This window comes from the organism of the source record quoted next, unplaced genomic scaffold (assembly GCF_019419815.1).
Source record: "Pyrus x bretschneideri cultivar Hongxiangsu unplaced genomic scaffold, Pyrus_bretschneideri_v1 Contig8, whole genome shotgun sequence".
Lineage (NCBI taxonomy): Eukaryota > Viridiplantae > Streptophyta > Magnoliopsida > Rosales > Rosaceae > Pyrus > Pyrus x bretschneideri.
This window is the reverse complement of record NW_025999820.1, coordinates 10892256-10910899: the sequence shown is the minus strand read 5'-3', so window position 1 is coordinate 10910899 and position 18644 is coordinate 10892256. Positions and strand designations below refer to the sequence as shown.

The window sequence follows — 18644 nt, the reverse complement described above, 5'->3', positions numbered from 1 at the left end:
CCAACAACTCCAAAATCTGCATCAGAATCAAACCATGAACAAGAGAATCTAATCTAGGGTAACATGGTCAACTTGTGTTTCTCCTCACATGCAAATCACAGTTGACATGAATACAAAACCTTTTCTTTCCGTGATTTGAGCCATAGTCTATTCTAAAGTAAGTGGAGAGATAGCACACTGCTCTAAACTAACTTTTTAGTAGTATGTAACATAAGTGTCAAACTGTGATTTGTAGGCACAAAAGAAAGACTCATCCTTTCATGTAACAAGGCAAGCAATGTTCAAAACGAACATGTCTTGAAGATTGAGTTAAGTGCGCAATTTAGAGCGCGTTGAACAATATTGATCATATCATACAATTAAATTTCACTTTTCTTGGATGTGATGTTTTATTCAAAACATTATAAGATCATGCAAAAAAATAACCCAAATCCAAAACCCAAACGTGAAAACGATCCAATGAGTGACACCAAATTTCCAAGACCCAACTTAGAAAACAACTATGGAAATCAAATAAAATGTGACCACAGAATAAAATGAGTTACCATAGCACCAACTGATTGCTTCTCCAACACAATTCTTCAACGGTGACCTTAGACAACTACGACATTAATACCAGCACGACTACTCACATTGTGCTACAAATATCAATGGACACAAACTGTTCCGCCACTCCATGTTGAATTTGAAGAAGATGATCCATAATTTGAGCTTTTAATTCAAAAGATCGTTCTCATGCATGTCAATGATTACACACTTTTCATACCACACACCAAAACGCAGGACACATCACCGCATTGAAGGGAAACCAAGGCCAAAAGAGAGTAAAGCAACATAAAGAGGAACCAAAGCAATACCAATTCAAAACACACACACACACACACACACACACAAAAGCGATACCAACTCAAAAACACACACACACCAAGGCGATGCTCCAAAATGCTTGTACTAATCTACTAATTATTTGTCCCAACCAGCTGATCTCTAGCTTTTTTGCATGGTGGCGGCGCCAGGCTGCTTGTGTGGAAGAAGCTGCAAAATACTCCAACCGAGAGGGAGGAAGCTCCCATCTAAAGTGCCACCAAAACTCAGCGACTACAGACTTCAAGTGGTTTGCAGTGATTGAAAATGCTTCAACTTTTGATTGGGACACAAGGGTTGTAGTGCAGATAGGCAACTCAGAAAATGCGGCAGATTTCAATGCCCAAATTACAAGTTCTTCTCCATAGAAATCATTTTTCTCAAGGCATTTGTAAACACTTGTTGTTGCGCCTTCAGTAGTTGTGTAGCTCAAAGCAGTGCCTTGCCCGATGAACAGCATCTTCCGCAACGGTTCACCCTTTCGAATAATATACTCATCCCTAGTATACATGTTCGGCTTTAGATGCTCAGATATTTCTTTCAACCCTTTTTCACATATTCTCCCAAGAATTGGAACCTGCATACCAATGTTTAATTAGATACAATTAATTACGTACACATGACGAATATTATCTTTAGTGACTGTTACATTAAAAGATTTCTTGTTACATACTTCTGCAGTGAATTCATGCGGTGCGGGCTCTTGTCACGTATTTTTTTTATTAAGCTTGGATATATCTTTTTCATCTTCTGTCTCAATCTACGATGGTCGGCCATTTTTTCTAACCCCTGCATGTTTACCAACTCTATAAAGCAATTTCATGACGATTTCATTAAATCTAGAAATATACGTACGTGCATGAATACACAAAAAAATTGCATGGAGGAGCTTTAAGCCTTTAAGCTTAATTATTGACAAAAAATTTGCTTAACAGAGTACTGATCACCGCACCAACCTGTTGCACCCTTGAATTAAGATAGACTAAAAATAGTGCCAAGCCACTTATAGCGATCATAACTGAAAAGATGATTTCGGCCGCGTAGAAACTGGTCTGAAGGTTTGAACCAAAAGAACTGCAAAAATATGAAATGGAAGGATATCATCAAAGACGACATTGTTGAGAGGGTTAAATAGATAAACACGACATTATGAGTTTACAACATAAATATGCATATTAATTTATAGGTGATCAAACATGAAAAAGTCATACAAATACAAACCTCAAATTTCGCAGGCCGCACCAAAAACAGTGCAAGATCTTTCTTGAAAGATCTCTTGACGTTGTCATATTAGATTGGAGAGCAGACAGATATATACCATAATCGAAAGGGAACGATGTCATATTTTTTGGAAGTTCTACAAGGCATGATTGTTTTAAACCTGGGATACTGATCATCTCATTGTTTTTCTGAGAAGAATATCCACAATGGAAGGAATAATCAACTGTGCCAAGGTCGCATATTTTTTCATGTTTACAGATATGCTCCAGCCAACATTTGATCTCTCGATTCACAGCCAAAAAGTACCACATGGATCCGTAAAGCTGAAGGACAATATACATTGCAATTGTAATTAGTGTGTTTGAAAAGTATGGTGTTAGATTAGAACTAATTAATCTTGAATCGATCTCTGTGATTGTAGCATGTAATTTAGGAATGTAATTCTATATATATTGCAATATTTTCCCATATCAATACGAGGAGTCATAATTCTATATATTGAAAAAATATAAAAATATTGAAAGGCACCACACCCCTCAAATAGATGGCCTTTAAAGAAGAAGTAAACATGCTCTTACTCCTATTCAGTATTCTCAAATGTCTTCCCTTTGTTTATTCAAAACCATACGAGAAATTGTACCCTAATATATATAGGAGTGTTCAAGGAGTAACCAGTATATACGTATACATATATATATATATATATATTAATATGATACTAACTACTTGTTTAAGCCCATATTCCCTTTGTTTATTCAAAACCATATGAGAAATTGTACCCTAATATATATATATATATATAGGAGTGTTCAAGGAGTTAGGGGTGGGCACGATGCGGTTCGGTGCGGTTCCACCCCTAAACTGGAATCGGAACCGAAATATATTAACGGTTCGATTCGGTGCGGTTCCACTTAAATTTATGACTAGAACATTACGGTTCGGTCTACACCGGTTCCGATTCGGTTCTTGCCGGTTTACAGTTCCTAATAATAAATTATTTGAACACCAAATCATTATGCATTCAAATACATCTTCTAAAACTGATTACATAAAGTTGCATACAACACATCTTTTTAAATGCAAATGTCTTTGGTAGTGGCACCAAGTCAACAAAAAGAGACAACTAAAATACATATGCACTGGTCAATCAGTCAACAAACAAAAAAATGATGAAACAAATTGCAGGTTTTCAGACTTTAGAGAGCAAGCAAGAAGCAGCAGCTCCTGTATACAATTTTTCAACCTATTATACCATGACATGTGTGTATATATAATTTATTTATTTATTATTAATAAAACGGTTCGGTTCGGTTCGACCGTTTCTTGGTCATTCGAAACCGGAACCGGAACCGGTTTGAACGGTTCGGTTCGGTTTTTCACTCAAAGTTGACTTTTCCGGTCAACACAGTTTTTTTCGGTTTTTTTTCTTACGGTTCGATACGGTTTTGCGGTTTTGCGGTTTTTATGCCCACCCCTACAAGGAGTAACCAGTATATATATGATATTAACTACTTGTTTAAGCCCATATACAAAGTCATCTCATTATCCAACTGGCTCATTTTTTAGGTCAATTAAAAAATCAAGCTTGAAAAAGTTATCCAAATAGGACATCATTTCACTACTTGCACTGTTGACTGTTATTGTGAAAGTTTTCCTTATTTGGATGTTGATTTTAAAAATCATTGTTTAAAATTATGACGTTGTAGAGTGCCCTAAACGAGTAACTAACATCGTATTAACTTACTAATCTGTTAACGCTTGAGCATTACTATACCTATTGTTGGAGAATAGATCATCTCACATTTCCATACTTGCACTGTTGACTGTTATTGTGAAAGTTTTCCTTATTTGGATATGTCGATTTTAAAATTTGTTGTTTAAAATTATGAGATAACAACGTTGTAGAGTGTCCTAAATGAGTAGTTAGCATCGTATTAACTTACTAACCAATTAATGCTTGAGCTTAACTATACCTATTGTTGGAGAATAGATCGTCTCGCATCTAAGACTTAACAAGATAATTTACAGTTTATATGTGGAAGGTTCAATGCTAATAGCACGAACGCCTTTAGTGGAAAAAAACCTGCACTAATGATATGTGGTTACGTTAAGAACAATATTAGTAAATGTGTTGGTGGTGGACCATGCTAATTTTAAAAAGTTTATCATATATACACTCATATATCTCAACAATAAGGTTACAAGAAAATTTAGATTTTTTTCCCCATATCGGAAATAAGATTTGAACTTACATGAGAAGCAATGATGAACGGAAGGAAGTCTAATAGACCATTGAGCCATCTTATTCCATTCTCTACGTTAGCACGCCGATCAAGCCATATGTAGACGTTATAAGCCCTCAGCGTATATTGGAATGGAATTAGTAAAATAAGCATAGAATGATCAAAGTATGTATACTTTCCAATGAGCAATATTGCCTGGATACATCTCAACCAACAGTTAAATTGGGTTATCAGCTAACCAATGCTATTAAATCAATAATTTACGTAATAATCTATCTAATGTGCGTCAAATTTTTAAGTAGGACATAATCATAATAATTGAGACGGTGTGTGGATAGCGCCATCTATAATCAAAATTCTAGAGCATTTCTCAATTCTCTGGTGTTCAAGAATCCTATTTAAGAGTGATCATTCATGATCCCTTTTATTTATAACTTTCGCCATGTCACATTATAAATAGGTCATCTTGGCCTTATAGGTGTAATCAATTCAAGTTTAGAGTTTTTTCTATTTTTTGAAATATTCCCGATTGCTGATGGACTTCAACTTATTTGCTAGTGAATTCTAGCGTGGGAATTTCGTTCGATTTCCCTTGACATATATTCCGCTACATCAGGGGTGATTACTATATATATATATATATACATGTCAAATAAAATCTAGGTATCGAGCATGCATGGAATTAAATGTGAAATTTGATTACTTGCAACATATCACCTTCTCGTAGGTCTTACCTGTAGAATGGGAAGAGCAACCCAAATGCGAAATAACAAATTGGCTAAGAACCTATCTGATTTCTTGTATTTGAAAATACGATATCTTGTCACATGATGATCATCAATAGTTTCTGTGGAGGAGGCCGATGCAGAAGACTTGTCACTAAGTTTGGGGCGAAATCTCTTCAGAAAAACAGCAATGTCCAGTGCATAAAAGAGATCCCCGATTGATCGTAAAACGAAAAATGTCCACATCAACCATTTGTCCCAAAAGTAGCAAGTGTCTTTCTGGCCGATGGACGGAATATAGCACATCAAGGGATCAAGGAAGAGAGAAAATGCAGATGATACTGCAAATATAGTACCCCAGCTTGGCCGGAATATTTTTGGTTGATGACGTTGTGGCTTACTTCTGTGTCCTTCACCTTCCTTGGAAGCTTTCCCCTGCTCAGTATTCCGACGACCTGGATTACTGTACATGACACAATAAACATATTATAAATATTATTCAACATATTATAAATTGGGGTTAGAAAATGAATTACTCAAGAACAAAGCCGTCTCTGAGATTTTGGGGCCCTATGCGAAATTTATAAAAGGACCCTTCCCTAAGATAGTTTGAGAAAAGTCGGACAATGTATTGATGTAAAAAACAATCACTAAATCAAAACAAACTTTAGTACTCACTTATTGCAAGTTTACAAATGTCATTAATTATAAGTAAAAAGATATACAAATATAATATTCACTAAATGATCAAAAGCATTTCAATATTCAACAACCAAACACGAAAAAGAACTTCAAACCTCTAACTTTAAAGTTTCACTTGCATTTATAACATTATTATATAATAAAATTGAAAAATATCCCTTTTTAGGAGGTTACTATTGATACCCAAAATATCTCATTGCACTCCAAATTTTTATATTTAGAATAGACAAAAAAAAAACTATTTTAAGCAGTGCATAATGAGATTTTAAAGTGCATAATAAGATTTTATAGAACATTATTACATAATATTAGATGGCAAAAATTTGGGGCCCCTTAAAATTTGGGATCCTGTGCGACTGCACCTTTCGCTCCCCGTCAACGCCCCCTCTGCTCAAGAACAAATGTTATTCATTCCAATCCTCCCCAAATACGTGGATTAGGAGGGAGAAATTTTATTCATGTCTAATTCTCTTTCTATTCCTTTGAAATGAAAAATTATTCTCCTGAGAGTTATTCATTTCAATTCAATCCATTATAACAAGACTATATAAAACCAGCACATTCACTATACCACAACATCGTAGTACAAAGTGGCAAGATAAAGAGAGTTTTATATCCATCATTTATTTTCTTTTATGTTTTTCCTTCAAATCATTATTACTAGTACATGCGTACACACTTTATGTGTATGAACACTTTTTTACTTTTGTTTTTAAAATGGGAATGAGAGAGGGGGAAAGAGAACGTGTATGAGAGTAGGAGTGGGAGGTTTTTTTTTATTATTTTATTTTAATATTAGATATATCTTAACATTACATTATTGCCTCTTTTTTTTTTGGTGATAAATAATCATTTCACCTTCTTTTGATTGACAAAGAGGGTTCTATTAATAGGTAGTTCAAATGATGATGATGATTATTATTATTATTATTATTATTAAATAATAATATTATAAAATACATTAATAAAACCTGATTATGCAACCAAAACCCCATAAAATTACCATTTAACCCTCTAATCAAAACTAAGCAACAATAAAAAAATATTGGCAGTAATGTAATATAAAAAACAATAAAATTTGGACCTGTGAAATTACATTATAAAAGGCCTAGAATCGCATTAGAACAGGGGAACAAAAAGAGAAGTATAAGATCGTTCTATATTTTATAAACATTCTGAACAAATACTGACTTGAGCGTCGGACTGTTTTCTTGCAGGTCCCCTCCTTCATAATTGATGATGAATGAAGATGGTGTTGTGGGCTTCTCATCGTGGTTACAAGATTTATTTGTTGGAAGATTGAACGATCCGAATTTTTCCGCTCCAACACGTATGATTACAATTGAATCAGAATCGGATCCCGCCATAACTCAAGTTCATATGATAGTCTATATCCTCTGGTAACGAAATTCAGAAGCGAGCTAGCTTGGTAAAATACAAGTACCAGAAAATAATGTCAATTATTAGTAGTCAAATATGCATGTGCATGGCAAACTAAAACTTAGATACACCAATACAGAGACAAGTAGTGAAGCCCTACCAACCTTGTACGCAAGTGCTGAAGCTTACACCAATAGAAGAGAGAGAGACAGAGAGAGAGAGACAGAGAGGAGTATTGTTATTCAAATCTGAATTCAATTCCAAATATATGGTGAAAAAGGTAGAAAAGAAAGTATATATTTGTTATTCCTTGTCCCAAAAACGTATCCAGTGTTCTCCTGTAATTACTGTCTTTATTTTTCCTCAGTCATAGTATATAAAATTTCTGCTTTCACTGTGGTTTTACAATTTCTGCTTTATCAAAATTCTTTCTTAAGGCTACGTTTCCCAAGAGATTTCTTTCCAAATATTTGAGAAATTTTTCATTATGATTGGAACACGAATAATATATTATGTGTTTTTATATAAATGGTGAGAAATATTATTTTTTAGGTTATTAACTTTTTAACATAAATATTTTACTATTTATATAGTGATACGTGATGTACCATTCTGTGTTCCTGTTACACGAAAAATTTCTCCAAAAATTAAGCTCACAAAAATGAAGATAGGTAAAATTAGAAGAGAGCAACTGAAATTTCGGGGAGGAAAAAAAAAGTGGGACCCGTGTTTACCATGAATTATTGAGACAGTATACGTGATAACCAGCAACCATGATTACTAATTCATGGCGTGAGAAGAGAGCAACTGGAATTTCGGGGAGGGAAAAAAGGAGGCAGATTGTCTGCCTTCTGTTTGGATGTTCTTTCTATTCATTTTTATTTGTGCAGTTACGGTTAAGTTATGTCAACATTTCATATTCCTATTGTTTTTTGTCTTATTATCTCTATTAAAAAATCAATATAAAATGTTGACGTAGCTTAATCATGACCGCACAAAATAGGAGGGGATGGGAAGGCACCTAAACAGGAGGGCAGACAATCTGTCTAGGGAAAAAAAGCCAAAAGTTCACTATGCTTCTCTAGGTTTCAGCAGGGAGGAGAGAGAATGAAGGAATAGATCACCTCCGGATCTTTGAAATTTGATATAACGGCTAAAGTTATTATAATTTTTAAAATCGTTAGATCAAATTTCAAGAATCCGGATCACTTGATCCTATAGCCTTGGTGGAAGAAATCCTGAGAGAATCTCTTTCCAGAATGAAGAAGAGAAAAAGGTGTAAGAGAGAGAAAGTAAATCATAAAATAAATATTTTTAGTTAAAAACAAAAGTGGGACCCATATTTACCATTAACTCTTAAGAGTATACGTGGAGGGAGAGTCGTTAAGCATTTTCAATGGAGAGGGTTAAAAGTAAAAATGGTTTGATTTGTCAAAAAACTCATCTATAATTGATGACTGAGCTATAATTCTAGAGCCCACCATATCATTATTTGGTCAAAGAGGCATCAAGCTGGCTATATGTAGCCCTCTCTTAGCCTTTTTTTTGGGGCACATCTCCTCAATTGCAATTATTGATTTAAATTTAATGGTTAAATTTGAAAACATCCAAAGGTAGTTTAATTAAATTAATCAATAAATATAAAATATAAACTTAAAACAAATAAATTATTGAGGGGGTTATATTTAGACCATTCGGTTAGAAATTATATATGAGTATGAGCTGACATTGTTCATTTATAAATAATTTTTTGACTGGTTTATATTTAGTCATTTCGCTTGGAGATGGCCTTAATGACTTGCTATGTGGACAATTCCCCCGGCATTTCTCATTAGAAAAACTCTTCTCGAGAATTATAAAGCATGTAAGAAATATTGACGAAGGACACATTTTAAGTAGAATTTTGCTAATCCCAGACGCATACCTTTTTAATTAATGCTCATGAAGGGATCTTCTAATCTCTCATATCTAATTTTTTGTAAAAAATTTCTTGCTAACCTGACCTCAAATCTTTAGGGCCAGGAAATCCTTTACCCGCACATTGCTCAGTGTACGGACGAGATAGTGATAAGAAGAGGGGTCATCCATTCATATCTTTAATTCTCATGCATGTGTTGCATTGTGATTAAAGCAAAAAACTGATAAGACTTGCCACTTCTGTCTGTAAATTGTTCCTTTCGTTCCTGGAGTTTCTACGTTACAATGGGTTTTGTGAAAGGATAATATTTGTGTTCTGTTCACGAGAAACCCTACTTGTTTCACCACTTACGATTTACGTATTTTCACATTATGAATATCATAATCGTAATTGTTTATTTTCTTTATCATCCTGTAAATATCATATATGCAAAAAAAAAAAAAAAAAAAAAAATCAATTCATAGATCTTTTAGCCATTCATATGGATCAAATAAATAGATGGTTTATTATGAGGATGTTATTTATTACCTAAACTGTTGATTGGTTTGAGACATATCTATAACTGAATGACCTCTAATTTGCATTTTTTTACAAATATGATCTCCATATGATGATATAAATAATGAACGATTCCTATTATAATGTTCATACGTTAAAGATATGAAAATTGTAAGTAGAAGAAAAGCAAGTTATCTCAAACACAAGTATTATCAATGGTTAATACTATTTTGAACACCGACTTAATTAACTACTATTCTTTTGATATATACACCATCTTTAAAAGCAAAAAGTACAAAGAGAAAAATTAGTAACCCTTACATTTTCCTATAATATATTATTATAGATATTAATTATGCGACAGTACCTTTACTTGTAATTAACTTTTTAGCTACGTTATTTCTCCCAAAGGGAGAAAATTGGTCTTAGAGTTTAATAAATAGGAACTGGATTATCTCTCTGTTTGGAGTTATTGGATCAAAGTTTAACAGTCCGGATGGGCTACTCTGGAGGATTCCCATCCTGAGCTCAGGATAGGATCCAGTTCCTCATAAATAACCATGGAACCTTACTAATACAGTTGAGTTATACGCTAATTAACCAAATTAAGGATCTAAGTTGTTAAATTACAAGTACCACAAATTAATGAATCCTTAGCTTTCGTCACACAACACCGTCCCTGACGTCCGCAACTTCTCAGACCGGTCCGGTCAATTTAAGATGATAAGTTCGTAGGCACAGTTCTGACTCTAATCCCATCTTCCTGCAGTAGTTCAAATAAACAAAACCCTAAATAAAATAAATTAAAATAAAATCAGAAAAATGGAAGTGGATAAATGGGAATGATAAAATTACCTTGAGCTGGAGACGAAGTGTCGGTGGTGGGATGAGAAGGGAAGCCATGGAAGAGCAGCTGTTCATCTGGGTTTTTGTCGGTGCCTTGTGTTCTTCGTGACCATTTCCCTACAGCTCCAGGCTCCCAGTGTTTGTGTTGTGCCGATATAGTAAATATAAAATATAATAAATTAGAAAATATTAGGGAAATCATGAGGCATTACTTGATGTTTTGTATTTGCACTTAAAAGAAAGACAACTAGAAGCAAGCCACGGTTATCCTCTCTTTCCGGTTCCGGAAGGGCTTGGAAATCATGAGCCATTACTTGATGTTTTGGGGTTTTCTAAAATGTGCTGAGTTATTTGATGCGGATGAGTCTAAATAAATGTAACTTACGTATCTTGTTTCACTTCTTGCCAACTCTTATGAAGTTATGATTGATGGTGACATATATAATAACTTGCATGAGTAAATTGCGGTTTGATTTTTTAAATTATTATTTTGTTCAAGTTGACTTTCTCAACTATTTTTTGATAAATTAACCAACTTGATTATTTGAAATTAGTAAATTGACCCTTCATTGTTATAATTATGAAATTTTATCCAGTTTGCCATCAAATACTAACACGTGACCAATACGTGATTTATTCTTGAGGGTAAAGTGGTGCCAGTAGATGGCAAAGTGTATAAAATTTTATCAAATTTGATAATGAGTTGTTAATTTGCTAATTTCAAATAGTTTAGAGATTAATTTACCAAAAAAAAAAGTTCAGAATGTCAATTTCAACTAAAGTAATAGTTTCAAGGGTCAAACATCAGTTTACTCCACTTGCAAACTATGAGTCTATATAAAGACATGTTGAAAAAAAAAAACACAATAATTGTACTTTGTGCTTAAATACAATTAATATATTCTATTTTTAGTAAAAAAACACAAATCTTATTGAGGCATATATATTAAAGTAATAGTTTCAAGGGTCAAACATCAGTTTACTCCACTTGCAAACTACGAGTCTATATAAACACATGTTAAAAAAAAAAAAAAAACAAAACAAAAAAAAAAACACAATAATTGTACTTTGTGCTTAAATACAATTAATATATTCTATTTTTAGTAAAAAACACAAATCTTATTGAGGCATATATATACTCCTTGTGTTTGTAAGAGCTTGTAATACTATAGTATTAACTCATTTTTAAACTAAACATGTTATGGATTGTATCAATAAATTACCCGTCACAAGAATTATGCTTTTATGTCTTTATCTCACTCATCATCACATGATGATATCTCATGTCCGTGTTTACATTGGTCCACTATGAATAAAATTGCAATGGCCATTAAAAAATAATTATAACAATCTAAGAGTTGGCTTTTCAACCACTTGATCAAGGATTTGGATCCCCTCGGGATCTAAATTGTAGGGATTCTAAGGACTTCACATCTTAGTCATTCATCGTGCATGATGCAATTCGAAATTATTTACACAAATAGTACTTGACGAAAACTGACCGCACGATATACAATGAACGGCTAGGATGTGAAGATCATTATGATTCCCACAAAGTGGATCAGAAGATGATCCTCTTCCCTTGATCAATCATAAAGACTAATATATATATATATGGGTATTTTAATTATAAACTTGACATTACCTACAAATTAAAAGACAATAATTCCATGTAGTGTTATCCACACACCTACTTTTATTTCTCGTACTTCATTTTTCGATCATCAAATTAAATGAATTGTAGACATCAATAGCCAAAAATTAATAAAGGTGTGTGAGGGGTAAGTGTATTTTAAAAGAGAGAGGACTATGAAGGGTGTTGACATGCAGGTCAAGTTGCTAATAAAACAAAACAAAACTCAAAAACGTAAGGGGAAATTGTGGGATGACCAGCAAATTAGATCACGCTTTAGTTTGCCACTGTATATTTTTATTTCTATTTAATATTTTACAATTATGGATAGTAAACTTATATTTTAAATTATTTTAATTTACGAAGAATGAGATACAATATCAAATGAAATAAGGTCACACAACCTTACCTAACTGGCGTTGAAGTTACTTGATTTCATCTTTGTATTTTTGGTCAACCGTGTTGGATCATATAATAATTCACACTAAACACTTATCTTATATAGAAAGCCAACGGAAAGGGTAACAGTGCAGCACAGTTTTTTTTATGGCTAGATGACCAATTTACCCTTGCATAATTTGAAATATGATTTTGGGTAGGTTTTGAATTTTTTTGGCTGAGGGGCATTTTGGTCCACTTATTTTTGTCGAAGCGGATGACACCAATGGCTAACAATAATGTGATTAAATTAATTGTTTATTAAATATTATTTTTTCTATTCTTAATGTAAATTCTATATAGACCAATTTTATTATGTGAATTCAGCTGCTGTAATTGGTTTATGTGAGGTTGCTTCTAGTATGATCTAAAATTATTTATTTACTTCAAATATTTGACTTTTCTTTTATCAATACAGTGATAAACAATGTTTTAATATTTTACTATTTAATGTACAATGATAAACAGTTTTTTAATATATTTAACTTTTTCCTATACAATTTTTTTTTTAATAATTAGTACCTCACAATGGGTTAGCAATAATGTGATTCAATCAGTTGTTTATTAAATATTATTTTCTTTATTTTTAAACACGTTCAAAATATCTTAAGAGGCGTGTAGTACCGGTTATAAAAAAAAAAAAAAAAAAAAAAGGTCTTTCTCACGTGCATAACGCATAATTAATTATTTTTGTATATTTTTAAAATATAAAAACATTTAAAACGTGTACGTCCATCGTAGCACACCGTGTTTTTTTGTTTTTTTAATAATTAGTACCTCACAATGGGCTAGCAATAATGTGATTTAATTAGTTTTTTATTAAATATTATTTTCTCTATTTTTAAACACGTTCAAAATATCTTAAAAGGCGTGTAGTGCCGGTTATAAAAAAGATTTTTCGCACGGGCATAACGCATGATTAATTCTTTTGTACAGTTTCTTTTAACGTGTAAGTTCATCTTAGCACGTTGTGATTCAAAAAATGCCTTCTGCACGTGCTCACGCGCGTCATGAAGGCTAGTTTATATATAAAGTCAGAAAGCCCTTTTGGGGACACCAGCTTCATAAAAAAGTTTAGGACAAAAATACCCTTCAAATAAAAAAATTCAAAAGCAATCTAAAATAATGTAAGGGTATTTTCGTCATAGAAACAGTGTTTTTTAATAATTAATTCTTTTAGTGTTTTTTTTTAATTAGTATTTCACGATAGACTAGCAATAATGTGATTCAATCAGTTATTTATTAAATATTATTTCGCATGAACATAATAATACAATTTTAAAACAATTTTAAAACAATAATGTGTCTTTCGCATGAGCATAATAATACAATTTTAAAACATGTAAGTAGTGCGTAGCACGCCGTGATTCAAAAAATGTCTTCTGCACACATTCACTGGTTATAAAAAAAATCTTTCACACGCGCATAATAATACGTTTAAAACGTATAAATAATGTCTTATGCACGCGTGTGAATGCATGCATGAAGACTAGTGTGTATAATTATGATTATGATTAATTTTGGTTGTGATTGCAATGTTTTAGTCGACATTTAAGATGTCATACAACCTGATAATGTGGGCTTACGTACCACATGCTGGTCATCAAACTTGTACTTTTTATTTCTTCTTTCCGACTTTTACTTAAATATACTATCAATCTGCAAATAGACCAAAAAAATAATTAAGCATCAATAATTTTGAAAGTAACAACGTTGACCAATAGTTTTTGGGTCAATGAAATTTAAAGTATCCATTTTAATTTTGGAATTAAATCGAAGTCAGTAGAAACTAAGAAAAATTAATGAAAAGGGTTTGAAAACTTTAAGTTTTAATAATAAGGATAAAATAAAGGGTAAAGTGAATAGTACTAGAATTGACTTTTTAGTGTAAAAATATGGTTTTTCGTTAAAGTGAAGAGTACCGTGAGTTTTTCGTTAAAACTCTTTAGAAACTAAAGCTAAAGAGAAAGAACAAAGAACATTAACTTCATGTACTTATGATATATTTAAAAAACCATGAGGGCGAATCTGTGATTTCATTTTTTTATTCAACTTTTGACACATTTTTTTGGAGTCATTATGTAATGTATTTTAACGATCTGAATTGTCCACCTTTTAAAATATCATTTATAGATCATCTTTGCAAAAAATTAGACAAATCCAAAATCATTAAAACATTTATTTGTAGTGAAAAAAATTGACGAATACGGTTCTACATAGAAAGTCTAAACCCTTAATTCAACGGTCATATGATTTCAGATTTGAGTTTTCGTAAACATGATTTTTTTAGGAAATATCTAAACGATAGACAGTTCAGATCGTTGAAATACATTATGAAGTTGACCTCACAAAAAATGTGTTAAAAGTTGTGCAAAAAAATTAATGTTACAAATCCGTCTCCTACATTTATTGGTTAAATGCCAAAAATTATAGCAATTATTATTTACATGATATATATGGGTAATGTTAGGAAAACCATCTATTTAAACTATATCTTGTAAATCATATGACGTGGTTATTAATAATTGTATTATTATCAAGTATAAATTAACGTAATCATTTTCTATTTGTAACATATCACATGATTTATAAATATGATCTAAATTAATTCCTAACTATAATTTGCATAAATTTAATACAATCATCAGACACGACGTTGATTAGCCAAGTTCACTTTATCGAAAGCAAGATAGCTTCATGTTTCACTACCGGTAGTGGATTTTTATGGTTAGACCACAGAAATAAAAAGTGAAAAGTAAAATGTTTGGTAGAGTTTCGTTAGAAAGGAATCACGTTTTAAATTGTTTGCACTGTACGGCCACGGTAATAACGCTCATTTACCAGAAGCTCGTAATTTAATTACAAGTACATTGTAGAAAAATGATGGTTGATGGTTTTGACCTTTAAATTTAGGATAATTCTAGTCTCACCCCTCAATCTTTTTAAATGAATCACTTTAAATTTTTAATACGAAAAAGTACTAGTAAAGCCAAAGAATTTCAAATATCAAATTAAACTCATTTTAAATCACACCTCTCCAAACAAGCTCATTAGATCATTAGAGGCATATGATGAAAAGAAATTATTTTTTTCTCTAACAAATTGAACATAAAACTTTTCATCACTTCAAGTTTTTAGATTCATACACCATGATGTTTTGAGATTTTGTTTAGTACATCAGAATATAAAATAGATACTTTTTTATAACCATTTAATTCAAAAAAGTGAAGGATTTCGATAAAAATTTACTAAATATAATGTTAATATTCATCGTTTTGTTATTAAAGAAAATTTGTTGGTAAAACAACGTTGAATGCGTTTATGGATTGGTTAATATGTAAACTTAAATTGTGACATTCCACATCGCCCAGGGGACTGATCCTTAAATGTATATTCCCATCCCTACCTAGCACGAGACCTTTTGGGAGCTCACTGGCTTCAGGTTCCGTAGGAACTCCGAAGTTAAGCGAGTAGCGCGCAAGAGCATTCCCAGGATGGGTGACCCATCGGGAAGTTCTTGTGTGAGTTCCCAAAAACAAAACCGTGAGGGCGTGGTCGGGGCCCAAAACGGACAATATCGTGCTACGGTGGTGGAGTGGGCCTGGGCAGTGGTCCCCCCCGAGGCGGGATGTGACATAAATTATGTAAGGTTGTGTTTCAAGTAAGGAAATGCCTTCAATACATTTGAGGTAGACAATATAGAATTCACTACAGATTTTTAGAAAATGACTATGATCGGAGTTATTTATTATAATCCTCCAAAACATTTTTTTTGTTTAATTGAATAAAATTTTCAAGCGGCATAAAACTTCTTTAAAAAACATGATAATTGCAGGTTTAACAAACAATTTTTAGTACAAGTACTCGATACCTCACCACTTGCAAATGACAACACGTATCCAGAGCTTACTTCGTAACATTTTTGCTTCAAAACCTTCTTTGGCCCGAAAGTAAAAAAAAATAATACTCATTACTTGCAATTATTATTAAATGTGAGTTCACTAAATAATCCTACTAATTTTACAGTTACAAAGTCTATAAATATATCCGTACCACAAAACCTAAACAACTTAATTCAAAACCCTTATTTGGTGTCACTTAGTATTACGGTTCAGTGATATTCCTCTTTACTTGTAAGTGAGGGGTCCTAGGTTCGATTATTGTCAAATGAGAGTTTGAACTACATTATTGCTAGCTCATTGTGAGGCTAAGTCCACCTCCAACTCCTTATTGTACATAATATCATTTGTTAAAAAAAAAAAAAAAAAAAACCTTCTTTGGTGCGCAACATTCAAATTTACCTGACGCCTCATTATTAGCTTATAAATGACTAAAGGTACTCAAAGTTCACGAACCATCTTTTTACCGACTTCATTGAGAAAGAAAACTCTCAAGCACATCCAAAAACGAAAAATAAAAAAACACAAAATAGTGAACCCTTGGGGGATCTTTTTGGCGACAAAAAGTTGTTTTGCAATTGAGTACAAGCAAAGTCACCATTTCACTTATTCTCCCCCCTTTTCCCTTCTTTCTGTAAATTTGTATTGCAACTGATAAGACTTGCCACTTCTGTCTGTAAATTGTTCCTCTTGATGTTACATTTTCGTTCCTGAAGTTTCTACATTACAATAGGTTTTGTGAAAGGATAATATTTGTGTTCTGTTCATGAGAAACCCTACTTGTTTCACCACTTACGATTTACACATTTTCACATTACGAACATCATAATCGTAATCATTTATTCTTTTTATCATCTTGTAAATATCATATATGCAAAAATAAAAATAAAAATAAAATTAATTTATAGATCTTTTAGCCAATCATATGGATCAAACAAATAGATGGTTTATTATTAGGATGTTATTTATTACCTAAACTGTTGATGAGTTTGAGACGTATCTATAACTAAATGATCTCTAAATTGCATTTTTTTTACAAATATGATCTCCAGATGATAATATAAATAATGAACGGTTCCTATTATAATGTTCATATGCTAAAAATATGTAAATTGTAAGTAGAAGAAAAGCAAGTTATCTCAGAGGGAGAACACAAGTATTATCAATGGTTAATACTATTTTGAACACCGACTTAATTAACTACTATTCTTTTGATATATACACCATCTTTAAAAGCAAAAAGCACAAGGAGAAAATTTAGTAACCCTTGCATTTTCCTATAATATATTATTATAGATATTAATTATGTGACAGTACCTTTACTTGTAATTAACTTTTTAGCTACGTCATTTCTCCTAGAGGGAGAAAATTGGTCTTAGGGTTTCATAAATAGGAATGGGATCCTCTTCTGAGCTCAGAATGGGGATCTTTATGAGCAATTCATCTGGACTATTCAAATTTGATTCAACAATTGTAATTATTATAACTTTTAGAGGAGCTCCATATTTAAAGCTGTTGGATCAAATTTCAATGGTCCAGATGAGCTGCTCTGGAGGATCACCATCCTAAAGTCAGGAGAGATCCAGTTCCTCATAAATAACCGTGGAACCTCACTAATACAGTTGAGTTATACGCTAATTAACCAAATTAAGGATCTAAGTTGTTAAATTACAAGTACCACAAATTAATGAATCCTTAGCTTTCGTCACACAACACCGTCCCTGACGTCCGCAACTTCTCAGACCGGTCCGATCAATTTTAGATGATAAGTTCGTGGGCACGGTTCTGACGTCTGACTCTAACTCCATCTTCCTGCAGTCGGTCAAATAAACAAAACCCTAAATAAAATAAATTAAAATAAAATCAGAAAAATGAAAGTGGATAAATGGGAATGATAAAATTACCTTGAGTTGGAGACGAAGAGTGGGTGGTGAGATGAGAAGGGAAACCATGGAAGAGCAGCTGTTCATCTGGGTTTTTGTCGGTGCCTTGTGTTCTTTGTGACCATTTCCCTACAGCTGCAGGCTCGCAGTGTTTGTGTTGTGCCGATATTGTGAAACATAAAATATAATAAATTAGAAAATATTAGGGAAATCATGAGCCATTACTTGATGTTTTGTATTTGCATTTAAAAGAGAGACAACTGGAAGTAAGTCACGATTATCTACTCTTTTCGACTCCGGAATGACTTAGAAATCATGAGCCATTACTTGATGTTTTGGGGTTTTCTAAAATGTGCTGAGTTATATGATGTAGATGAGTATAAATAAATGTAAC

At 32.5% G+C, this 18644-nt stretch overlaps 1 pseudogene; it reads right to left on the bottom strand.

The window, feature by feature from the left end:
• Positions 1-963: 963 nt before the first annotated feature.
• Positions 964-5524, bottom strand: LOC103951953 (annotated as a pseudogene).
• Positions 5525-18644: the final 13120 nt, after the last annotated feature.